This window comes from Xiphophorus couchianus, chromosome 20, assembly GCF_001444195.1.
Source record: "Xiphophorus couchianus chromosome 20, X_couchianus-1.0, whole genome shotgun sequence".
Classification (NCBI taxonomy): domain Eukaryota; kingdom Metazoa; phylum Chordata; class Actinopteri; order Cyprinodontiformes; family Poeciliidae; genus Xiphophorus; species Xiphophorus couchianus.
Window position 1 is genome coordinate 3,356,120 of NC_040247.1, and position 26,307 is coordinate 3,382,426.

The window sequence follows — 26,307 nt, forward strand, 5'->3', positions numbered from 1 at the left end:
GGTATATATATATATATATATATATTTAAACAGCACTTACTTTAAGCGCAAACACACCACATGAAACCACATCTTGCTGGATGGCATGTTATACTGTTTCACATTTCCACATTGACACTTTCATCCCTTTGCTTCTCATAAATGTCCTTGTTGAGAGGATAAAATGTTAAATTAACATTCTAGTTATCCAATTATGACATTTTTTATTATAATAAACAATAATTGTTCTTGTTTTTCTCACCTTGTTACTTCCAAGCACCTCTTCACATCTTTTTGGGACTCTCCAAGTGAGTTAAGGAAACCTATTGTTATGAATATTCTTTTGTTGAAATTAATGAAAAAAAGTGATTTAATTTTTATGTTAAACCAAAATAAAAATGGTTTGTGTATGCTTTACATTTAGCAAAGATGCATTGTCAGATTTATTTCCTTCAGTATCCTTGCAATAGCGATAATAAAGAAATAACATTTTCTACATAATCACATTTGTTCCCTTAACTGCTGGTATGAGTTTTATATCAATAAGATGATATTTGGGGAAAATAGGTATGGCATGCAAATATCGGCAGGCTCAAATTCGATATTGCCAAAAAATGCATCCCCCTCCTAGCTTGAAAAAATAAAGAGTCAAGAGGGATTTTACCTTTTCTACATAATTACACTTATCCTCTTAGCTACTGGTATGAATGTCATATCAATAGGATGACATTTGAGGAAAATAGAGGGGGCATGCATATTTTGGCAGGCTAATGATAGGCCTTGCCATAAAATGCATCCCCTGCTAAAGTGGAGAAATACAGAGTTATGAGTGGAATAACTTTTTCTACATAATCACACTTGTTCTATGAACTGCTGGTATAAGTTTCATATCAATAGGACAACATTTGAGGAAAATAGAGGGGGCATGCAGATATCGGCAGGCTAATAATAGGCTTTGCCAAAAAATGCATCCCCTGCTAAAATAGAGAAATAAAGAGTTAAGAGTGGAATAACTTTTTCTACATAATCACATTTGTTCCCTTAACTAGTGATATTAGTTTCATATCAGTAGGATAATATTTGAGGAAAATAGATAGGGCATGCATATTTTGGCAGGCTCAACATCCATATTGCCACAAAATGCATCCCCTGCTAACTTGGAGAAATACAGAGTTATGAGTGGAATAACTTTTTCTACATAATCACACTTGTTCTATGAACTGCTGGTATAAGTTTCATATCAATAGGATAATATTTGAGGAAAATAGAGGGGGCATGCATATTTTGGCAGGCTCAACATCCATATTGCCACAAAATGCATCCCCTGCTAACTTGGAGAAATACAGAGTTATGAGTGGAATAACTTTTTCTACATAATCAGAGTAGTTGTATGAACTGCTGGTATGAATTTCATAGCAATAGGATAAAATTTGAGGAAAATAGGTAGGGCATGCATATTTTGGCAGGCTCGACATCCATATTGCCAAAAAAATGCTTCCCCTGGTAACATGGAGAAATAAAGAATTAAAGAGGGATTTCACCTTTTCTACATAATCAGAGATGTTCTATGAATTACTGGTATGGGTTTTATATCGATAGGATAATATTTGAAGAACATGGAGAGGCCATGCATATTTTGGCAGGCTAATAATAGGCTTTGCTGTACATGCATCCCCTGCTTACATGGAGAAATAAAGAGTCAAGAGTGAAATTACTTTTTCTATACAATCACACTTGTTTTATGAACTGCTGGTATACATTTTGTATCAGTAGAATTATATTTGTGGAAAATATATAAGGCCTACATGTATTGGCAAGGTAATAATTTGCTATGCCAGAAAATGCATCCCTCTGCTAACTTGAAGAAATGAAGAGTTAAGAGGGACTTCACCTTTTCTACGTAATGACACTTATTCTCTGTGCAACTGCTATACGTTTCATATCAACAATAGACAGGGGATACAAATATTGGCAGGCTCAGTCATTAAAATGCATCCCCTCTACATTAATATGCTAGACAGTTAAGCATGATATAAAATGTTCTACATAATGGGCCTCTGTTTTGTAATACTTTAAGCTAATATGATGTTAAAAGAAAAATCGGGAAATTTCAAACCAAATGCGGAGAACATTTTCTTCAGACACGGACTGAAAAACGTTCGACTCATTTGTCTCAATAAATGTGTAAAAACCGTATTTATTTCAATTAATCTGCGATATAAAACCCACCGTTTTAAGGCTGACATGTTTAAGAAACGTGATATTGTTACGAATATCTTTAAAAGTTTCGTCTTCGGTCATATTTCAGTCCGTTTTCTCATTAAAATGCGAGAGTTTAGAAAGATGCGCGCTCCCGCGACAGGGGATGCAATTCTCGGCAGGCATGCATTTCTGGGCATAACACCGGACCGGTGAACCCGCTCAGTGACTCGGATGCAGAAGAACCTCCAGAACCGAATCAGTTCAAACTGTTTATTTTTTAAGTCAAATATTCATGAGACTCTGATTTATGTTATTTCATTCTTCCAGGTATTGATCACACAGTAAGAACTGAGTCTGATTCTCTCCTGTTGCTGCAGATGGAGCTGATTTCCGGGGGTCACCACACGGTGGCGCTGCTGCTCCTCACATCAGACCTGCGCTCCAACATTCCTCCACATTTCAGCAACCAGCTTCATCCTGAGATCCAGAGAATCAGTTCTGCTTTTTATGTCCAGATCGGTGAAAACACAGAAACTGGGGAGGGTTAGGGTCAGAACTGGGGACATCTGGACATCTGGGGACATCTGGACTTGTGGTGATGGACCTGGAGTCCAGCAGCCGTCAGTCGATGAGCAGCACTCGGCCTGCGATGGAGGATCTGTCTCAGCCAATCAAAATCAATCAGAGCTGCTCTCATTAGCTTCACCTGCTGCTTTTATTTCATTTTTTGCTTCTTGAAGAGAAGAAACGCTGTGAGCTGTCAGTCAGGAGGAAACTCGACCCAAAGCATCAGGATGAAACTGCTGGGCTGCCGAGCATAAAAAGGCAGAAAACAACGGAGAGAGGAAGAAATGAGACGTTTCAGGAATCTAATCCCACATGAGCGGTTTGAGCTCGGAGTCTGGAAGAGCAGATCAGTTTCCCCTGAAATCACAAGAGGAGGAAACCATGAAGCCGCAGATTCTGCTGCGTCAGCCAAACCACAAACACACCTGAGTCCAGATGCAACATTATTCTCACATTTCCTCCAGCTGGGCAGAAAACGCAGGAGGAGCCCAGGGGTGGAAACAGCAGGGGGTAGCGGGGGGGCCGCCGCCCACGTAGAGCAACATGGAGGAGCATTTCCTTCAGCTGCAGCTGCCTGAGTCAACATGCAGCTCCTCTTATCATGTCTGCAGCTCCTGCAGCATCTGCAGCTCCTCCCATCATGTCTGCAGCATCTGCAGCTCCTCCCATCATGTCTGCAGCATCTGCAGCTCCTCCCATCATGTCTCCCAGCATTCTGCTCAGAATAGACTTTTTGCAACAGAAACAGAAAAATATCCCAAATCAACGTTTTACTGTTAAACTGTCTAAACGGGTTGTTTAGGATCCTATTTTTATGTTTCTGTGAATTTTGACATTTTTGTACGTTTGTTTACTTTGCCTGAAAGCGGCTCACTGGTCACGCCCCTCCTGGTTCCTGGCTCCGCCCACTTTGGTGAAATGGGTCTAAGTTTGTCAGACTTTGCTTTAGATGATTTACTTTAAAGAAGCTGCAGCTTCATGAATCTGAATCATCCTGACGTCAGCGATGAGTTCTCTTATGAACACACAAACACGCCGATCCGCTGGTTTCAGAGGAATCTTCTGTTTTCGGTGTAATTGATGCTTCCTGACTTATTTCTGCTCATTTGAATCCTGTTTGTCCCTGAACTGCTGCTCCTCGTCAGAATCAGCTCTTTGTTGGGATGTTTCTGCTTCCTGATGACGTTTTCCCCCTGTTTCCTCCACAGCTGCTGACGCGGTGGATCAGAACTGACGCCGTTTTTACGAGCTGCAGCTGAAATGTGTGCAGATGAATCCGTCTTTAATGTGAACATGAATAAACGGTTTGATTTTTAAAGTTTTATTCCTCCAGGCTCTTCAGTTTGTGTCTGAAACTATGAAAATAAAATCAGGCTCCCTCAGAAATGAGATTTTCCAGTCTGATGTTTATCTGATGGAGAAAATCTGAACTTCATTTTATTTTTTTATCGCTGCTGATTGTTTAGTTTGGGCGTTTCTGATTGGCTGCCTGTAAACTCAACACTCATGTGGATTAATGTGATTTCAGATTCTCATTATCGTGAATTTAACCTGGATATTTTTAACCGTCTCGTTCTGATGCTCCATAAAAGCAGCAGCTTCCAGTTTTAATCCGACGTGGTGATGAAGAGCCGAGAGGTCCGACGGTACTTAATCCAGCTGAGGAAACATCTGGATTACACTCCAGATTCTGAGACACGGTGGTCAGGGTGTGTGTGTGAGACTCTTGAAAGTGTGGAGGACTCCTCCTGGCTGTCAGGATGATTCAACTGCAGCAGTGAAAAGAACAAACGGCTGCAGAGTTTAAACATCTGGTTCTGAATCCATCAGAACCGCTCCAGAATTATTCTGACCTTCTGATTGGTTGACATGAAGCTGCCATCATCAAATCTTTCCTGCTGACTTTTTGCTTCTCTCTAACATGGAAAGTTCTGAACCGGGGTTTGGTTCTGGTCCTGGTCCTGGTCCTGGTTCAGGTTCAGGTTCAGGTTCAGGTTCTGGTCCTGGTCCTGGTTCAGGTTCAGGTTCAGGTTCAGATACTGGTTCTGGTTCAGGTTCAGGTTCAGGTACTGGTTCTGGTTCAGGTTCAGGTACTGGTTCTGGTTCTGGTCCTGGTCCTGGTTCTGGTTTCTTCCTGTTAAAGGGGAGTTTTTCCTCTCCGCTGTCGCTCCATGCATGCTCAGTATGAGTGGTTGCTGTAAAGTCAGTGAGTGACTGCTGTCGCCCCCTGCTGGTCAGGAGGAGTGAAAGTTATGCTGGGTTTCATTAGAAACTTTTAAAACTAATTTGAACAATTAACTGAGATTAACCCTCTGATTACCAGGATTAAAGTGTTTGGGATTGGGATTAAATTTTGTAAAGTTTCTCGAAACAACGTCATGAGGTAAACTGCACTGAAAACCAGGGTGAGCATTTATCGTATCGTTTATCGTGATAAATTTCCATCCATCCATCCATTTTCTGTTCACCCTTTGTCCCTAATGGGGTTGGGAGGGTTGCCGGTGCCTCTCCAGCTACGTTCCAGGCGAGAGGTGGGGTCACCCTGGACAGGTCGCCAGTCTGTCGCAGGGCAACACAGAGACATACAGGACAAACAACCATGCACACACACCTATGGAGAATTTAGATAGACCAATTAACCTGACAGTCATGTTTTTGGACTGTGGGAGGAAGCCGGAGTACCCAGAGAGAACCCACACATGCAAACTCCATGCAGAAAGACCCAGAGCCGGGACTCGAACCCAGGACCTTCTTGCTGCAAGGCAACAGTGCTACCAGCTGCGCCACTGTGCAGCCGTGATAAATTTATTCTAAGAATTTTGATTTATCGTTGTAGCACAATAGATTCCAACTGATGATGATTAAAACAACCCAAACCTGTCCTTACTGTTGGCACTGATAGTTTTCCTAATGTTTATGTTTATTTGATAAAAACATCAATAAATGTTAAAATACCGTCTGCAGTTTATTGATATAAAACACACTTTTTTATGATTTCTGTGCTAGAGGTGAACTTTACAGAGGGGAATGAGGAGCAGGGTTTGTAATTACTGAGGCAGATCAGAGTTTTACATCAGAAAAACACAAAATAAAAAGTCAAACAGAAACCAGTCAATATCTGAGGAAACCAGTAAACATTTTGATGCCATCAAAATCATCAATATGTTTATGTTAAAGTTTCATTTATGATGTTTGAGGATCAGCTCCAACCAGCTGGGTTTATTCTGGATTTAAAGGAACTCAGGGTTTCGGCTGCTTTACTGTTTTCTGGAAGTTTGTTCCAGATTTGTGCTGCATAGAAGCTGAATGCTTCTCCATGTTCGGTTCTGGTTCTGGATGCAGAGCAGAACCAGAACCTGAAGGCTGATACCGTCCAGACAGTTCCATAGAGAAAGATGGAATAAACAGCCGTCACTTTTAATTTTCTGAAGATGGAACCACGTGATGTCACGATTAAACTCTTACATCCGTATCGGCCCGCTGCCAACGCCTGGATGCTTTTTAATTAGTTCTGAGATTTTCTGGCTTTGGGAGTCAAAGCGGAGATCCTTTGAACTCCTCGGAGGCTCCGCCCTGCATGGATCCTGATCCGGAGCAGATTGGGATTAAAATCTCTTTTCCAATAATGTTTTATCTGATTCATCTTCACCAAGCAAATTAAAGCGTGATTAAAAGTCCGCAGTGCTTTTCCCTCCTGCAGCCGATGCTGCTCAGCGGCGGTCAGCAAGGAGCCGGCGTCTCTGGCTGGGACTCGTCTGTAACACGCCGCGGCCCCCAGGGGCCTCCTAATGTCTGCCTGCACTCCTCTGCTCCACTCCTCTTCAGAGATGTGATCATTCACTTGATTGACTGTGTTTTCTCTCCTGTCCTCTGGGATCAGCAGCAGATTGAGCTCCTAATTGACTAAGTTGTGGTTGGAGAACGGGGGGCGGTTAACGTCTGATCGGCTGCAGTCTCTGAGTGGGTGGTGGCGGCGGCGGCGGCGCTCTCAGGAAGTCCTCCTGACTCATTGATTTAGCTTAACAACAACCAACTAAAGTGACCGAAGCTCTTCACCGTAAAAACCACATCACATGCATGCATGTTTGAGAAATCCTTTAATCTCCATAGCAACCATTTAGCTGTGAAAAACCCACTCAGCTCCTTCAGACTAGCCAGCAGCAATCAGCAAAGACCTGGGGGAACTGCTGAGCCCATTATAGGAGCTGCTGCTCAGATCAACGCTGGTAAAAACGTTAAATAGAGGAGCCATGTTGGGACGACTTCCTGGAGGCGGAGCTTCAGAGAGAGCAGGAGCTTCTTAAAGAGACAGAGACCCAATTTCAATCAGGAAGTTACATTTCTTATAAGTCATATTTTATATATAAAATATGACTTATAAGAAAATTAAAATTAATTCTAAAATGGAGAAAAGCCAGTTTAAAGGAGATAAAACTGGTGTGATGTGCTCATGTCTGTTGGCTAAAAGACAGCCAGCCGTGTTCTGGAGTCTCTTATGGACACCAACGTAGTCATGATTTGACCACAGAGTCTATTTGTTTATCAAATTTAAACTCCTGATCAAAGTTATCCTTTAGGTTTCCAGCAGTGACAGAACTCTGAAGTCACCAAATGAAATACGTTCAGTTTAAAAAGGACTTAAACAGTCAGAGAAAGAGAGAACCACGTTACTGACACCGACTCTAACAGACAAATGGATTAGACACTGAGTAAGTTTTATTTGTGAGACGTCTCTGTGACGTTCGTCTGCCAGCAGGCGGTAGGACAGATCGTAGGTCAGAGGTCAGAGGGTGAGGAGATGAAGAGGTGGCGGCGTTTCCACCAACTCCAGCTGGGTTAGAGTTCAGGTTTGGTCTGTTTTTGGTGAGTCAACTGACCTCCTGACATCATGACAGTTCAAACCTTTTCTATTAGCTAACTAAGGTTTATTCAGCTGTAAATTGTAAATAATGCAGGTTATTTGTTGTGAAAGTCGTCCAGATCCTCAGCAGCATCACCAAACCGGTAATGAATCCGTTCCAGAATGAACTCTGACCCTCTGCTTTGTGACCTAACACCTGCTGCCCGTTCATGTCTGACTTGTGTCTTCCTGCAGATGAAAGCCCCATGCGGCCATGAACAGAGCACTTTGACTGGCGGAGCAGCCGTGATTTAAGGAAACGAAATGGAGCCTGGCATGGAGCTGCAGGCCTGATTCCTCGTCTGCAGCCACTTTAGATGCATATCAGTGAAGGTCGGACGGTCAGAGGAGAAGTGCTTCAGATCTGCATGTGGCCAGATCTGGTTGGAGCACTTCAGATTCATAATCAATCAATTCCCTGCTTAGAGATTCTGAGGTCAGAGCGCAGCGCCTCACACTTCCAGCGTATTAAAATGCAGCAGCATGAAGGGAAGGAGATGAGAAGCTCCATGTTTGCTGCTGTGAGGAGCAGCAAAGTGATCCAAACCTCCAGGGGAAAGAGATGTAATCAGTCACCGCTGCTGGGTTTACAGGCAGGACGGCACGTCTGAGTGTTTGATGCTGCAGGATCACTCAGATCCCGCCGAGGATGGAGAAACTCCAACACGCCGGGCGCAGAGTTCCCTCTTCTGGCAGCACAAATCTGCAGAATGACTCAAATAATGTCATGAATAAAAGTCTAAAAGCCAACAGGGAGGCTCCTCATGAGCTGCTTGGACTGCGCGACATTCTGCGCAGTTTAATGGCTGTTTATTTGATCAAAGTGACTGCCAGAGAAACAGAGCTGGGATTTTAGGACGATTCCTGTGCTCACCTCTAGGGGCGCTGTGTCACCGTTGGCGCATGCCCATTGCTGTCAATATATCGTCAATATTCTGGTTTTATTCTCATGTTTTATAAATGTTGACGTTCCACAGTCTGGCTGATATATTACACTAATATTTGTGACTTATGTAGTCTTTCTGGTCAGCCATAAATCAAGTGAATAGTCGCCTGAAGACAAAGTTTCACGTTTCCAAAGGAAGGCGTTTCTTAAACGCCACGCCTGATTGGATGAAATTAACGTCCCTCAGACGACCTTTTATTTTGAAAAACATGGCTAGCTTACTGCTGTTTTGTTGTTTTTTCTTTTTGGTTTTTGATGGGGTTAATGTGGGTTCAGCATCCCAGCATCACCATTCCACTCCAGCAGATGGCGGTAATGCACATCAATACGTTGCTTGCCAACCGCCATAAAAAGAAGAAGAAGAAGAAGAAGAAGGATCCGCCATTTTTCAGTTATTTGTTTCGGTTCAGTGGTTTGCTGAAGGTATCAAGTCACTGATGGTAAGTCTGGCCGTTTGTTTGGTCGGTGATGTTTAACCGTGTGATTATCTGTTAGCTTAGCTACAAAATGCTATTAGTCTCCGTTTCTCCTGCATTTAGTCAGTGAAGGGAAATGTTTAGTAAGATATTCATAACGGCGTCTTCCCCCTGTAGCTTTTAAAACACTTAAACTTATAATTGAGTCAGTCAGCAGCGTAATAACTCCTCCTCCCAGCGAAAAAGCTGAGCAACATGCTAGTTAGCTTCACTGCTTGAAGTCTGTGAGGATTTCTCTGTCTTCTCTGCTCTTTTTACCATTACGCAATAGAACAGAAATATATATTAATGACATAAATCCAAACTGTCTTCCTGACGGCGGCCCAGTTCCTACTGGTCTGTACTGGAGCTGAGATGCCGATCTGAATTCCTCCTCATCTCGTCACAGTTTTAAAACCTGTCCGCTAGCAAAGCAGCGCTTGTAGCTTTGCTAAAGTCAGTCCGACTGCATCACCATGGCAACAGGATGAGTTCAGCGTTTTGGTTCAAAATTCACCCGTTCACCGAATCTCTTCCTTTAAAACCCATTAACGTCCAGCTGAGACGCAAATGATCTAATAATTTCCCATTTAACGCCCTGAATCCCGATCCTAACGAGAAAAAATCCAGTCCTGATTTTTATCTGAACCAGAAACCAGCAGAACTGTCAACATATTTTATCTCACATTCTAGAAAAAACGAGGATATATATTATTATTTATACTCAAATGATTAATTATACATTTAACAATAAGAAGCTGATGATGAAGTTGGGCTCATCCAGGTGAGTTCTGCAGAATCATCAGTTTGTTTCCATGAACGTATCAATGATATTCATGAAGTGTTTTATTAATGACTCCTCGTCCAGTCAGTCCAACTCTGTGAATAAAGAGGAAAACAAACATCATGAATATTGTTGTATTAATATTGGAGCTCCTGCAGCGATGCAGCTTCTGTTGAATATTAAAGGAAATGTTTCATTTTAGCGTCTCACCATCAGGTGTTTTGTACCACCTTTCAGCTTACAAACTGGTGAACCTTTGACCTTAGTTGCAGTTTGTTAAATTATCGCAGAACGCTGCAGTCTCAATAAAATACGCCAACATTAAATCTGCTTTATTTTCCTGCTCCTTTAGTTTTGACTTGTTTCTGGTACAGCCTGTCATTTTCTACAGGTCAGATTTGAATGTTGGCTGACAGACTGTTTTTGGCTAACAGTCAGAAATTAACAGCAATAATTTTGGTTTTTAGCCTGGCAAGAGAAAAATGTGGTTTTATTTTTCAAAGTAACATCTTCATGGATAAAAGTTAAAGCTTCATACTAAACATTTAACTAGCAAGCTAAATAATTAGCTAAATGTTTTGTTTGCATATTTAGCTAGCGCAGAGCTAAGTATGAAGCTAATATCCAAATTCAGTATCAGGTGAGTGGGATTAGATTATTAGTCATATTTTTACCATGTTATTCATTAACTTTACATGTTGCAGTTTCAAGCTAAATATTTCATTTGAAAACTAAATATTTAGTTTAGTTAACCAACTAAATGATTAACTAATCGTTTAGTTAACTAAATGTGTAGTGAGTAAGCTAAATATTTAGCTTCTAGCTAAATTTGTAAATGTTAGACTAGCTCAGAGCTAAATATTTAGCTAACCTGATGTAACCAGAAATAAACAGACTACCAAAATAAAAGCTGGGTCTTCAGAACCTGTTTTTAACTCCTGAGTGTCTAATGAACCTTTGGCGCCGCTCTGCTGGCCAGAAGCAGCTGAAGGTTTTGCAGCCGTCATGTCAGACCTGATCAATGACTGATTATTGATCAGATCGGACGGAAAACGACTGACGGCAAATTAATGACTGGGAAGAGAAAAAGATCGAAACTGATTATTGATATTCCTGCTCACGTCTCCAGACAGAACTTCAGACCTAGATTGGCTCACTGATCTGGACCAAATTTACCATAAATTCCTGGATTTATTTAGTTTTTCCTCTGATCTTCAGGAGGAGTGAAGCAACAGGCATGTTTCTTTTTTAAACGTTGTGAGGAGATTTAACTAAAGTTAAACACCAGGTCATCCCGACCTGGTGCTGCCGGGTCGGGATGACCTGGTGTCGGCTGGATTTTGTCTTCCTCTCCTCCTCCTTTCCTCTCCTCCCTTCCTCTTTCTTTCCTCCTCTCCTCTCTTCCTTCTCCTCATCTTCTCCTCTCCTCCCTTCCTCCTCTCTTCCTCTCCTCTCTTCCTCCCTGCCTGCATCATTTCCTCCTGCGTCGCTCAGGCTGCCTCTGCGCCGCTGATGCAAGAAGTTCTTGGACTTGTTTCCTCCTGCTTGTTTCAAACGGCCTGCAGATCCAAGAGGCTTTGAAGCCGTTGTGAATCTGCGTCTCTGAAGTTTGGACTCCTTAAGGTTGGAGAGAAACTGAAAGTAAAATCAGCCTGGAGAAGCTCAAATGGAAAAACTCTGCATGCAGCAGAACGTCTTCCTGGTTAATATGGGATTATTTTAAGTCATATAAAGTTTTTAACAGTTGAATCTGATGAAGAAAATGTTTTATTTTTCGTTCTGTTCAGAACCTCAAAGCTCCTGATGTCTTTCCCTGTAAAACCTTTACCTTTAGAGCGACTCTGACCCTGATTGATGAGCCGCAGCCGTTGCTTCTCCGCTCATTGCTGATGTCTTTCCACCCTGGAGGAGTCGGGTTTTAACCGGCACCGATGGGTTCCCACAGCTGGAACAAACGGATCAGCAGATATCCAAAGATCTAAATATAATCTGCAGAAAACCAAAACCATAAAAATCTCCTGAGTGGGGAATGAAACCACCAAGAGGAGAGAAATCAGCTTCTGCTTCCTGAATATTAAACCATGAATCATCACTATCAAGCTTCATACTGCAGAGGAAGCATCAGGAAGCCAAGAGGTAAACACTAAGGGTGAGTAAATATATCACCCACAATGCATTGCAACAGTTTGTTTCTGTAGGTCTGGGTTCTTGGTTTCTATTTAATTTAAGCTCTAATTTTTTTGGATCAATCAACATCGGCCGCTACACCATGTAAAGTAGATCATAGTAACTCGCCTTTAATTAGGTAAAAATAATGATTAATGAAATAATTAAATGGTAGGTTTTGGTTTTCAGGCAAACGGAAACACGCAGCACTTTACCAGATGTAGTAAACCATGTAACACAGCCGAATGTCCAACCGACTCAACAGTCCAGACACTCAGAGCCAAACATCAAAGTAAGACTCAAAAAGTAATGGTGATTACACAAGATTATTCATAAAGGATCCGCTTTGCTCAAATCTAACTCCTCAGCAGTTCACATTCATCAGTCAGTCAGCTGGTTCTTGGCTGGTGGTCCCACCTGTTGCTGTCTGACCCTTTGTTGTGACATAATGAATGCAAAAGGTCAGATAGTTCACCTTACAGGTGAGGAAGGTCATCAGAGCCTCCAAATGTCTGTTGCCAGAAAATGCATGGGCTGCAGTGAGAAGATATTGGATGGTCATGTGTTTTATGAGGTTTTCTACAGAATGACTCCTCTGAGCTACCAGACTGACTTTCATATCCGACACATTTTGAGCTGAAAAACAGGGCATGCAGATATTGGAGAGCTAATAATTTGCTGTGCCAAAATATGCCTCCTCCTGTTAACTCAGCCAAATGGATAAGAGAGATGTAAGCTTTTCTACATAATCGCCCTGTTCTCTGAGCTACTGGTATGAGCTTCACCTCAGTAGGATAATATTTGTAGGAAATAGACAGGGCATGCAGATGTTGGCAGGCTCTCAAGTGAAAATGTTCGCGTTCCCGCGACAGGGCGTGCGTTTCTGGGCACAACACCGGGCAGCACTTTGTCCTGAGGTCCAGAAAGACACAGCAGTTCAGGAACGGTGCAGTTGTGTGGTCTCCATGTCCACTGGTCCTCGTTTCCCATGGAGACGAGGACGGTGCAGTTGTGTGGTCTCCATGTCCACTGGTCCTCGTTTCCCCACGGAGCCAGAGGTTCTCTGAGCGGGTCCGTCTGTTGTCATCCAGTCCGGGAACGATCTTCTGCAGCAAAGCTACAGCTTACAGTAGTCCTTATTAGCCAACAGCTAGGCTAGCTCCACAGGAAGTGACCTCAGCTCCACTCTTATTAAAGGAAATCAGAAAGAGTTTAAAGCAGCAGAGAGGCGGAGTTTGCTCTGCGGTTGGCGCAGCATGTTCCTGCAGGACCGGGGTCAAGGTCATCAGGTGAGAATTTAAATAAACACCAGGAGCTTCATCTTTCCACAGACCAACCTGGACAAGTTTAAAAACCTTAAATTTGGTCCAACCTTCCCTCCAGGAGCGACGGTGGAATATCTAAAAGCTCCTGTCTCTGAGACTCCAGGAGGAAAACGGGCGGCCCAGATCTGAGCTTATTCACAGCAGAACGGGTCAGAACCACTGGATGGTTCTGATGGACTCTGCTCTCATTTGGACAATCAGTGGAGATTAGGAGGAGGAGCTGCTTCCTGTAAAAACCACGAAGAAGAAATCTGACGTAGACGTTTGATTTCCTGCAGAGAAACTTTGTGGATTCCTATCAAAAACCCGACCAGGACCCGTGAAGAACCTGGACCCGTGAAGAACCTGGACCCGTGAAGAACCTGGACCCGGGAACAGTTTCAGAAACGCGTCTCAGCAGCTGGTCTGCTGCGATTCTCCCAAACACATGGAACAGATTATCAATAAATTCTGGACTGATTTGTTTAACTATTTATTCATAATCGGATGTTTTCTGGGTGAATGAATTTATCTGAATCTGTGAGACGAAGCGTTGCTGCTGTCCAACCTGAGGTTCTGCACCTAAATGGGTCCGGCCCGTTTCCCTGCAGGGACCAGACGGCCTTCAGAGTTGAAGCTTCGTTTAATCAGCCGATGATGGAAACATCAGAGCTGAGACAGACGGTCTCCTCCTGCGTCATTTAAATTCAGCGTTTCTGTCCCGTTCTGATGCAAATATCTCAGTAAAACTCATTTAAAACATATAGCAGTTTGTTTTAAGAAATTAATCCCTTAAAATTGATGAAAAAGTTCAAATTATTTCACTGATGACATGAAGAAATAAGTAAATTAATCTGCCAATGGAGCCAGAACTATTTAATCGATATTATTTACCTAAAATAAACTTCTGTATTTTGCTGATATCTATAAGTTTTGACTTCTTTAAAGTGTAATAAGATGTTTTGACTACAAATAAGACTAAAAATACTAAAGACTAAAACCATCAACCAGAACCAACCAGCGTTCAGCATTGAGCTGAAGAATCAAAGATTCGTATGAACATCAATTTTCTGTTTCTACTTCTTTTTTTTCAGAGTAATGTTTTGTTTTTTATGGACATTTTAACAGAGAATAAGAAAATCTTATTATCCGGAAACACAAAAAACCCGTTTCCTGATATAACGTGAAACTCTCCTTGTTATTTCTGTTTTATCGTGTTTTAACCGTTTTCTTCGTTTTTTCAGTCTCTGGTGTGAAAACCTGGTTAAATAAAAGTTATTGTTATTATAGATAAGAAACTTTCTTGTTTTAACGAGTTTCGCAGCTCGTTATACTGAGAAAGTTTTCTTGTTTTAACGAGAAATCTCTCCTGGATTCATTTCAGCTCTGGCTGTTAAACCCTGGAGGTTTTTGTTCCTCCAATCTGTTTTTGACTCATTTAGATACAATTTATAGTTACATCTTGTTTTTATCTTTATGAAAATAAAACTCTTTTCCTGCAGCTTCTTTAGTTTATTTCCAAGATCTGCACATGTCGTTGGATCTGGAAGTCCTCGGAGACTTTTCCACTTTATTCAGAGAGTTGTTAATAAAGTCACATGATGATGTTTTGCATTTTTCCACACTTGGTAACTTCAGGTTTTTGTATTAAAATGAGATAAAAACCACATGAAACATGAAGAAAACGTTTCGTAAAGAAAGTTTGAAGACTTTCTGTGATATCTTCAGAATAAACTCCAAAAACCTCCAGACACACAATCAGCCAGGTCAAAGGTCAGGTCAGGGCCTACATCAGGCCTCCTGATTGGCTGTTTGACGCTCAGTGACTTCCTGTGAGAAAGCGCTCGTCTCTCCGTGTTTCCAGGAGTCCAGCTGCCATATTTCCTGCAGCTTTCCGATTCCTCCTCCCTCACAGCCTGACGAACGTTTGCTCCCGTAAATCTGCCCCATCGATCCGACACGACTCGAATCTGCAGCGAGGCGATCGATCATCTTGTCTATGGAGCGGCGCTCTTCTCGCTGATTTTCAGCACAAACTGAAATGGGGGTGTTGATGGAGGAATTAGGAATCGTGCAGCTGCTTTTGTTTCCCTCCTGCAGTAAATATCTGTTTGACATCCGAGGCTCAGCGGAGGAGCAGGAGAACGCTCCTTCACTCTCCTGTGGATGTTGCAGGCCAGATGAACCAGAGACAGAAATCAGAATTATTCATTATTTAGTTTGGATATTTCAGAAGTTTTTAAGAAAACTAATTGTCAGACCAGAATTCATCAATTAGTTATGAATCAAATGTGTTTTTAGTTAAATGAACTCGGCGTTTCGGCTGTTTTGTAGTTTTCTGAAAGTTTATTCCAGATTTATGGTGCATAGAAGCTGAATGTTGCTTCTCCGTGTTTCACATCCTAAATGGACTCCAAGTGGTCCAGTCCATCTGTCATTAACTTTGATTTTGTTTTATTTTTAGATTTGTCCCTCTTTGCTTTCCATATCTAATTATTCAGTTTTAAATATTCCTAAAGCTTCTGGTTCTGTTCTGGAATATTTCTGTCTTTGTATTTGTTACCAGCCTTTAGTTCAGGTTTGTCTTTATTTCTCATGTGTTTCTTTGCAGCGTTTTGTTTTGAATCTGATAAATTCTGCTGGTTTCTGGGTTTTTATTCTGGTGTCTTTGGTTCCTCCAGCTGATGTTCATCCTGCTGATCAGACCAACCTGTTTTCTCTCTCCCTGGTGGCTTTGCTCCGGTTTCATGGTTCCGTCATCAGACACAGCATCTGTCAACTTTAACCTCACCTGGCTGACATTTACTTCTGTCCAAAAGTCTTTTGGTTCTCAACCTTTCCTGCAGTGAAGCAGCTGAGCTTATTGCGTTGGACTCAGGACTTCAGTCATCTGAACGAACGCTCCACTCCTCACCGCTGACATTTGATTGATCAGATTAGCAGCTTGTTCAAATCAATGGGTGTAAAGTAAACATAATTATTAAATCAAATATTCAGAGAAGAACAGACAGTAATCCATTAAATTTGTTCCAGAAGTACATTTTGTTCTGGTTCTGTCCAATCAGGCGAGTCGGAGGAAAAGTTTCACCGACTCGACATTAAAGTAGCAGCTTATGTTGATGAATGAGATCAGAAGGAGAAATATTAAAGTCGTTCTGCTTCAGGTCAACTAAAACTGAACGTGAAGCTGTGATGAAAATGATGTTTTTTCAGTGGACATGAAAAATAAAAGATGAAAACCAATCTGACCTAATTATTCATAACTACAGAAGAAATATTTCCTCATGGTGGGATAAACAGATTCCTAATGATGTGGAGAAAACCTGGTTGAACTGAAGGATGTTTTGGTAAAAATGGTTAAAATGAAAAGTGAATCGTCCAGAGGTTGAGAAACTCTGCGCTGGATTTTCACGCCTCGTTCAGCTGATTGAAGCCCAGATGTTAATCCCCACAGAGACGACAATGAAAACATGATTTAATTCCAACTCAGATTGTAACAGTCCAAGTATTCATACCAGAACTATCCGGTCCAGTCCTGTCGGTTCGGCACCAAACCAATACATCGCTGCTTTATCGGCCCTCTGCAAAACCATCAAGTTCCCAGGCTGATGTTGATGGAGTTCTGATCCTGCAGCTTCTCCCTCCTGATTGGTTGTTGATTTGATCAAATCAGACACTGAATTCAAAGCAGCTGCACGATTCCTAATTCCTCCATCAACACCCCCATTTCAGTTTGTGCTGAAAATCAGCGAGAAGAGCGCCGCTCCATAGACGAGATGATCGATCGCCTCGCTGCAGATTCGAGTCGTGTCGGATCGATGGGGCAGATTTACGGGAGCAAACGTTCGTCAGGCTGTGACACACTGAATTCACACCTGATTTTACCACAATGTCACAAACGTGTTGCTCTGTCCAAACAGAGACGGTTCCAGGTGACTCTGTGAATGTGTTTTATTGTTTATGTCTTTCATCCAGTTGGTTTCTTCCAGATCAGGAACCATCGTTTTTGAAACCTGGTTACAAAGCGGATAAATGTTAAACTTAGGTTTCATGTTTCTTTTGGCGCTGCATCTCTATTTAAACAACGATCCTCTATTATCTCTCTCTCATATTCGTCTCATTCCCATGAATAACAAACATGGCGTTGTTCAGTGTTTTTGTAGTTCTGTGGCGGCGCTACAGCGCCATCGATTGGTCTGACATGCATACTACAACATTTTCTCTGGTTCTGCATCCTGTGGCGTGAACTCACATTTTTTCTTAACATTGACTATGCCTGTCTTTATTTGCACAGGGCAGTAAAGACATAAAAGTCTAGATCAGGGCTGTCAAACTCCAGTCCTGGAGGCCCGCTGTCCTGCAACGTTTAGATGAGCCTCTGCTGCTTCATCTGAATAGAATAATTGGGTCATTAAGGTTCTGGAGAACTGATCTACACCAGAAGGAGGAAATTAAACCGTTTCATTCCAGCGTTTTGTACCTGTGGCTCATCTAAAACCTGCAGGACAGTGACTGGAGTTTGACACCCCTGGTCTAGATGCTAACCAGTTCATTATGCTAGGCTACATGGTGGAAGGGCTTTTTCTTCATGGTTAATTAGACGCAGTCTTTCACCTTAATGCCAAACCCGATTGCATCTTACTAATCTTAGTTACTTCAAATGTACATGAAGGTTAATCTTCTGACCTTGTAAAAAATGTTAGCTGCAAATTCACTGCCAGTCCTTACGACTGACGGTTACGATCGCCATCTTCTTCCCTCATCAAACGCTGCATTAAATGACAAGTTTGGTTTGGGTTCTTGTTGTTAGCCGACAACGCAGCATCTTGTGACCATTTTACTGTGAAACCAGCTAAATAAAAGCGATATTAGGAAACCAAACATCTGCTTTAGGAGTTAATGTAGAAGTGTAGGTTGCTCTGTAGGGTCAATTTAAAAAGAGACACCAGATCAAACCGAGGACTCCCAGCTAATGCTAACATTAAGGTTCACTTTCAGCGCAGTTTGACTGTGATCAGTTTCAGGAAAAGTCACTGAGCATCGACACATTTCTGAGTAAAGATCCAAAATCTTCATCATACCAAACATAAAAACCATGAGCTGACATCCGGTGAGAACGGAGCTTCCGCCTGCAGGAAGCAGATCAAGAATACGAGTCAAGAAGGAGAAACTGCTGAAATCCCTGAGGGTGAAAGTCCCACATCCTAGCCCGGCTGCAGCGGAAGTTTAAAATGCCACTTTACGGAGACAACCACTTTCATTTAGAGCCCATCAATGTCTTTTTCAATATCCATTAGCGGCAGAGAGGCGAGGGATCAATGGTCTGATTAAAGACTCACAGAGACCCTCATGAGCTCCAGTCTCTGGAAGATTCGCTCAGCAGCTGAAACCACGGTTGGAGCGAGTTTGAGGAGAGGTTGTTAATGATGTGGCTCTGACCGCTCGGCTCAACGCCTCACTTCACTGAACAAAGGTCATCATGAGCCAAATTACCAACTTCATTGATCCGAAGGCATTTCCTCCTAAACATGACGAGCTTTTACCTTTCTGACAGTTTGTCTCGTTTCAGACATTTTCTCTCATTTTCAACATGTTGAAGCAAACAAACAAACATTAGCAGCAAATTCATAAGAATTAAAACAATTAGAGATCAGAATAAATCTAAAGAAAGTTAGACAGAAAGCAGTTTCAGTTTTATTTTGAAAATTTAAGATCTAAAATCTTTGTCTCTTATTTCACATCTACCTGCTGCCACTTAGCTCAGGCGCTAACGTGTTAGCCGTGTCCATCCTGCACAGCTGGTTCTGGTTCTGGTAGAAAACAGAGATGTTTCTGTCTAACCAACATTCACATGAATGAGAAGGATGTTTAGAAAAATCTGGATTTTACTGCAGCAGAGCATCAAACTGAACATCCGTCCCGTTAGAAAGGCAGATCTAATGAGAGAAATTTTAACTTCATTTTCCATCTAAAACGTGATGACAGCAGTTTTTATCACGAGTTTCTGTTAATAAATACAGGAAGTAACCCGATTCAGAAACATGAGTGGGGAAACGCTAATAAAACAAGGAGTTTAGCTGGAGTAAAAATTAAAAATAAAACTTGTTTTTTCTGTTTCTTGAAGCAGCAGAGTCAGAAAAAGCAGAAATTAAAGCAGAAGCTCCAAGCAAACACAAAGCAAACAGGAGTCCCAGATTAATCCAGGGAGCTGCCACCAGGACCTGCATTGTTTCATAAAGCAGCTCCATCATTAACGCGGCTCCACCCGAGGCCTGCAGCCGCGCCGCCGCCATCCCTCACTCTGTCCACAGTCATCACCGCTCTTTATTTGCTGCCTTTATTTATCCGGCCGCCTCCTGTAAGCATTGTTTACCCTGCTGGCGCTGTCCTTGGACTTCCATACGTCTCAGAAATGGATAATACCTGCCACTATCTAATTTGCAGCATCCCGCTGCATCCCCTCCGCGTTTCTGCTGCCTCTCAGAGCGCAGGCAGGTCCGTTTGGGTCCGTTTGGACCCGGAGATAACAGATATCTGACCCTGTCGCTGTGGATGAACGAGATTAGAGAAAACCAGCAGAGATGCGCAGCCGGACCAGGAGAGGTCTCCACGGACACGCGGTGTGTGTGGGCGTGGGCGTGGGTGTGTGTGTGTGTGTGGGTGTGTGTGTGTTTCTCTGGGCTATTAGCCAAACTGATAGATCAAACCGTTTATCAAAGAGAGCCTGGACTGACCACCAGGAGGAGTTCAGTTTAGTAGTTTGCTTCAAACATGCCTGGAAAATAAAAGACTGAAAGAAACAGAAAAATAACTTTGTAAAGTTAAACTCAGAATTAAAAGACAAACATGGAAGCTCATTCTTCAAAATCTTCATATTATTAACTCATTTACAAAATGTCAAAGTTTTAAAAATATTATTGGTAGGAAAGCTAGCTTAGAGCTAAATATTGATCTAATATGCACATTCACATGGTAGCGGAAGTGGACTATCAAAATAAAAGCTGTGTCTTGACTGAATGCGGATCTGTTGCTAAACGTCTGGATTGTCTTAAAAACGGCTTTTCCTCGTTTTCAGCTGAAATGTTGGACAAGGAAAGAGGAAAAGTAAAGATGATGAAGAGGAAACATGAAGAGACTCGACAGCAGGAGTTTATTACGTTTTTATTTTGGTAGTCCACTTGCAGTTACCGGCAAGTGAATCTACATATTGGCTAAATATTTAGTTAGCAAGCCAAATATTTAGCTTGACATTTATAAATGACTGAATAACCAGGTGAAAATATGACTTTGAAAAATGAACTCCTTCTTTTCTCTTACGCTAAATAATCCAAATTTTTGCTGTTAATTTTTAACTCTGTAAATTTGCAGAGATGAAAAGAAAGAAATGATTCCCTCCACAGACAGAAAAACTAATATTTTTACAGCTGGAGGATCTTCAGATCATTTTTTTTCTGGTTTTATTGCCGCCATCCCAGTCTGAAAATATCTTTTGCAGATTTACAGGCAGCAGACATTTTTGTTCTCTGCAAATAAAACAGATTCATTTTGTTGGATATGTGCAGTGTGAATAATTCAGGGCCCCACAGTGGCCCCTGAGGCTTCTCCAGGTGAAAAGCAAAACTTCAGGCTCAAAGCTGCAGGTTTTATGGAGATGGATGGAAATATGTGGGAAAATTACTGTTTAGCACTGATGAATGTGGGTAAATAATTTACTGTGTGTGTGTGTGTGTGTGTGTGGCCTTCTGAATAATGCACGGTTTCTGTCAGAAATATGAAGTATTTAATCATGAGCTGTAACAGAATCTGTTCTTCAACACTAGTTCATAAGTTCTTAGAATGTGCTTATCAAGTAATGTACAAAATTTTAAGATTAATCTAAGAAATTTCCTTTTATCTTCCAGAAAATCAGTTGGGTTTTTTTTCTAACAAATTTTCACATTTTGGAGCTCAGAAGTGTTTTGTTTTGTTTTTTTCCCCTAGAAAAATTCAGAGTTTTTTGGGGGCGGAAATCTAGTGTGTCTACATCACATGTGTCAAACTCGAGGCCCGGGGGCCAAATCTGGCCCGCCGTAGCTCTTTAGGTGGCCGTCTAAACTCCCAAGTTATAGTAGTACTTACTTGAGTAGATTGATTTTGCATACAGAAATAGACTTCAAAGATTGAAAATATTAGATTCTTAGACTAACAAGATTACTCAGCATTTTTGTTTGCATCATTATTGTTTAGAGTGTATTAATAAACATGGTTATTTTATTTGAAAGGTTACAAAATGTTTATTTATTTTACATTAAAAGCCCTTTTACTGTCTCCCCACAAAATCATCTTTCTGATCATTCGAAAGATACAGCTGATAAAAATTGAAAGAGAAAGGGAGACAGATTAAAAAAAAGGTTAAATACATACAGTACATAGTGGATGAATATCCACTATGTACTGTATGTATCTTGTCTTCTACATCACTGTCACTCCCTCAGTTGAGAGTTCCCACTCCGTAAACACAAAGTATGGCCTGTGTTCAGTGCACTGAATTATAAAAGATGATTCCATCTTCACATCATGAAGATAAAAAATCGGCACATGATGATTCACACTGATGAAAAGCAGTAGAACTATTTTCCATATTTGTCTTATGTTGAGCTTCATTATATAAGTCATTTAGATGAAAACTGGAGGGCTTTTTTGTTTATAAAGTGGGAAAATGTTTTAAGTTTCTAATGGGCTCTTTGCACCTGCTGCGCTGACGTCACAACCGCATGCCCAAATGCGGCTCTTTTTTTCCCGCTTTGAGTTACCATGACAGCTAGAAAAGACAAAGTCTTATTTATAAAAACAATACTATGAACATTGCTGTCTTCCTAATATAATGGGCTTTTAAGTTTTCATGGATTTCCAAACGATCCTGAATTAAGAAGACGGTGGCTTGTAAATATTCGTCGCTACCAGTTAAAGCTAACGCCGCACAGCAAAGTTTACAGCCTTCACGTCACTCCGGATCAACTTCTTCAGCCTAAAGCAGAAGGTAAAGGAGCCTCCTGTGTTATTTCCATGGAATCACTTCTGTATTCAGCCTGAAAGAGTTTATGGGAACTAGAGATCAGACCAGAGCAACTGGTACACACTGCTGTAAACACCGTCCTGCTTCACAAGAAACATGCAAAACTAATAAAGTGAAATAACACGGAGACCTTAAGGAACACGGCCATATTTTTCTAAAAGCAACAACTCTTAACCTGAACCGTCAGCTGAACTAGAACTCCAACACCAGAGCTGCTCTACTGTTAAGCTATGGGCTTGTTGTTCCTCAGGCTTCAGAAGCAAAAAGCCTGAACCGTAAAATCCCCGTTACTTGGTCTCTGACACTAACGACAATAAATGTACATAATATACTTGAAAACAAGGTAAAAACATTGTCCGTTAGAATGGATGAAAAATGTTTAGATACTTAAATAGCACATTTTTACAAGAAAAATGTCTAGCATAAGCTAAAGCTAATGTTAGCCACAAAGTTTAAAAAAAGTAAAACTCACCTTCGTATCTGTGTATAACGAGGCGAACATCTTAAAACCTTTCTCCAGCTTATTGTCGGGGCTTCAGATCGATGTTCATCATTAATTGTTACCTTGGACAAGCCCTGCAAACACCCAGTGGAAAGAGCCTTTTTCAATAGATCGGAAAAGATTGAGCCGCTTTTCCCCGAACGCGGAAGCTGAGGTGCAAAGAGCCCATTGGTTAAATGTGATCATTTCGATACTTAAGATATGTACAATATGAATGTGAAAAAGGCTACCTGGCAGTCTGCTATGTTGAGCCCTTTAAGGGGCGGAGCTTAGAGCGCCGGTGAGCAGCATGCAAACAAGAAGGGGAGAGAAAGAAAAAGGAGCTGCAGAGTTTTATGGTTCGCAGTTTGTGTATTTCGTCCTGCTGGTTGCAGTTTGTTGTCGCCTTCTTTCGATGTGTGTGAATGAAATGCAAGTAAGTAATGCCGGGGGTTGATGACATTGTCTGTTCAACAGAGTATTTTAGTTTGCCCTTAATTGATGGCATGCTTTGTACAAGTGTGCACTGAAGAGCCACACAACGTGGGTTTCTGTTCTCGTGCTGTGTATTTATCTAGAAACCAGATGTTTCTAATTATTAATATTGCAGTCATTTAGCATGTGTGATGCTAGTTCAGTCATTTGTTGGGAATTATTCGGACAACCTGAGTGAAGTTGGCCCCCCCACCTTCTTCAAATTAGACAAAATTGGTGTCAATCAACTCTGCTACGTTTGTGCTGGTTTGTGCAGCAAAAATTTTCGTTTGTGCCGCTATCATTTTAAAGATATAAAGAAATGTTTTTAGAGGTCATCAAAGGTCAACCAGCCCCCCACCTTCTTCAAATCAGACGAAATGGGTGTCAATCAACTCGGCTACGTTTGTGCTGGTTTGTGCAGCAAAAATTTTTGTTTGTGCTGCTTCGGTTTTGAAGATATTAAGGAAAGGGTAAAGGTCAAAAGGTCAACCAGCCCCCCCACCTTCTTCAAATCAGACGAAATGGGTGTCAATCAACTCGGCTACATTTGTGCTGGATTGTGCAGCAAAGATTTTCGTTTGTGCAGCTATCATTTTAAAGATATTAAGAGGGCTGGTTGACCTTTGATGACCTCTAAAACATTTCTTAATATCTTTAAAATGATAGCAGCACAAATGAAAATCTTTGCTGCTAGACCTGAGTGAAGTTGGCCCCCCCACCTTCTTCAAATTAGAGATTGACACCCATTTCGTCTAATTTGAAGAAGGTGGGGGGGCCAACTTCACTCAGGTATTCGGACACCGATGTTGTATTGTTGTTTGTCTTTCTAGAAAACCACACAGTTAGAAAATAAACAGCAAGTACAAGTTGAACCTGAGACTCTGCGGTTCTGGCCGGACTCACCACAGTGATCTGAACTTTCCACCAGCAATCCCCAACTTTTAAAGAACTTGAAGTATTGATTTCTATTATTCAGTATGGAAAAATGAGTGGGGTGAATGAGGTTTACTTTAATACATTTTGTATCCAAAATAAAATGTGCTGTTGTGCGCTATTTATAGATTTTCATTAATTGTTTTTCACTTTGAAATTTACTGTATTAAAAAAATTTTTTTCGATAGGTTTGTCTTTAAAGCAAAACTAGACTGAAACTGATGCTGTTGTTTCAAATTATATTAACCATTCTATATAAAAGCTTTTCAAATAAATTAATATGCCCTTTTGCTTAGAAAATGTGATATACAATAAGAACATATTTTCCTTCATTGATTGTTCTTTATTGTACAAAGTATGTGTGATTATTCTCTCCAATAATTTGGTGTATAGCTTGTCGTAGTTGTATAATTTTTCTATTTTCTGCTGTGGCTGTTTTCTATTAAAGATCACTATCTTTTTTTAAAGTTGAAACGACCAGGGACTCCATCCCTATTGAGTATTGATATTTATTTACAGAACAAGTACTTTTAGTTTCATTTCTTTATTTCAGTTTGTTTGTGTTGGGTTAATTGGGTAGAAGGGTGCAGCATACCATGTGAACTAAGAAGGGTAATGCTCTGAAGTTATATTAAGTTTGATTTAATTTCTTGATTGACTTTAGGATTAGGTTATTTCTAATTTGCATGCATGTAAATATTTATTTGTACCATTGATTTTGTGTTGGGTTTGTAAATTATTTATGGTTGTTTGTCACCCCTTCACCTGGTGTGGGTGGACGTGGCCCAGGGATAGAGCCGGCTGCTGTGCTTCTCAGTCAGAAATGGGCGTCTGTGTACTGGTGACCTGCAGCACCAATAAAGCCATTTCCACCATGTCTTGTTGCCTTGACTCCCCTCCTTTCAACGCAGTGCCGCCGTCAGAAAATGACAGTTTAAGTCCTTACAAAGTCACTTGATCACTTGAATTTCCTTTGAAAATGTAGTGAATGCTCAACGCTACTGCTGTAATTTGCATAAATATTTGAGTTTAAGTGCATAATCATGCATACAAAGGTAAAGTATAATATATATTGAATAATTTTAGTATTAAAGAGAGCAACAACTTTTAACCCATACTGCAGTAACAAGAGTGTATAAGCTAACATTAGTCAAAAAGAAAACTGTTAGCTTAAATATTAATATCATGTTGGCTTACGCTAGCGTGTTGGTTAACACGACTTAACCCATTAAATACGGGTGGTTTAAGTTTTAGGTAGAAAAATGTAATCTAATGTTAGCTTATATTCTTTGGTTACCATGTTGCGGTATGTTAGCAAAACATTAACTCAATCCATTGAGTAAGTGAAGCTTAGCTTTTTTGTCCCAATTAAAGAAAAGCTAATGTTACCTTAAATGCTACATCATGTTGGGTAACAGTAAATTGACCTGTTAAGGTTAGCAGCTACTATCGCTGTGGGGTGGAGAGCGACCTCTTGTGGCTGAGAGGATGGCTCTGCAGAGGCTGGTCAAGGCTGCACAAAGGATGAGGGGAGCAGCCGTTCAATTCTTCATCTGGGACCCGAGAATAAATTTCGTACCACAAACTATCAAGGTGGTATGACAATAAAAATCCTTCAATCCTTGAACAATTTCTGCATCGAGTAATACACTTAACATGCTACAGGTAAATGTTATTTAACCTCCAGTTCTTCGTAGTGATTCTAGTTTTAGCTTCATTTCTTCCTTGTGTCGTTATAGTTTGTTACTCTTAGATTTACTTTCTGTTTCTGATCAGCCATCTGTTCCTTGTTTGGACGTTTTTCTCTTCAACAGAAAATTAGCATTTAGAAATTACTCAGGTAGTCTTTGATATATGGGCTTCTTTAATACGAAACATTTCAGAGATAAAAAGTAAAATAATGAAAATTGTGATGTGGTTAATAATTTTGTACGTCCCAGATTAGGATTCATTTCTAGGCTTTAAGTTTTTATCTAGTGGAGCGACTGTAAATGTTTTCCATCTGCAGCTGAAGAGCAAATATCCAGTGAAATATTCACTTGGATGTAACGTCACTAA

General features: G+C 41.0%; 1 long non-coding RNA gene across 2 annotated transcripts; it reads left to right on the forward strand.

Moving 5' to 3' along the window:
* The first annotated feature begins 7,529 nt into the window (after nt 1-7,529).
* LOC114134993 (uncharacterized) lies at nt 7,530-24,716 on the forward strand. Of its 2 annotated transcripts, none has more exons than XR_003593503.1 (3): nt 7,530-9,034; nt 11,668-11,982; nt 24,147-24,716. It is a non-coding gene; the product is annotated as an uncharacterized LOC114134993 (long non-coding RNA). The 2 variants fall into 2 exon arrangements; XR_003593504.1 differs by lacking the exon at nt 24,147-24,716 and adding an exon at nt 12,872-13,007.
* Nucleotides 24,717-26,307: the final 1,591 nt, after the last annotated feature.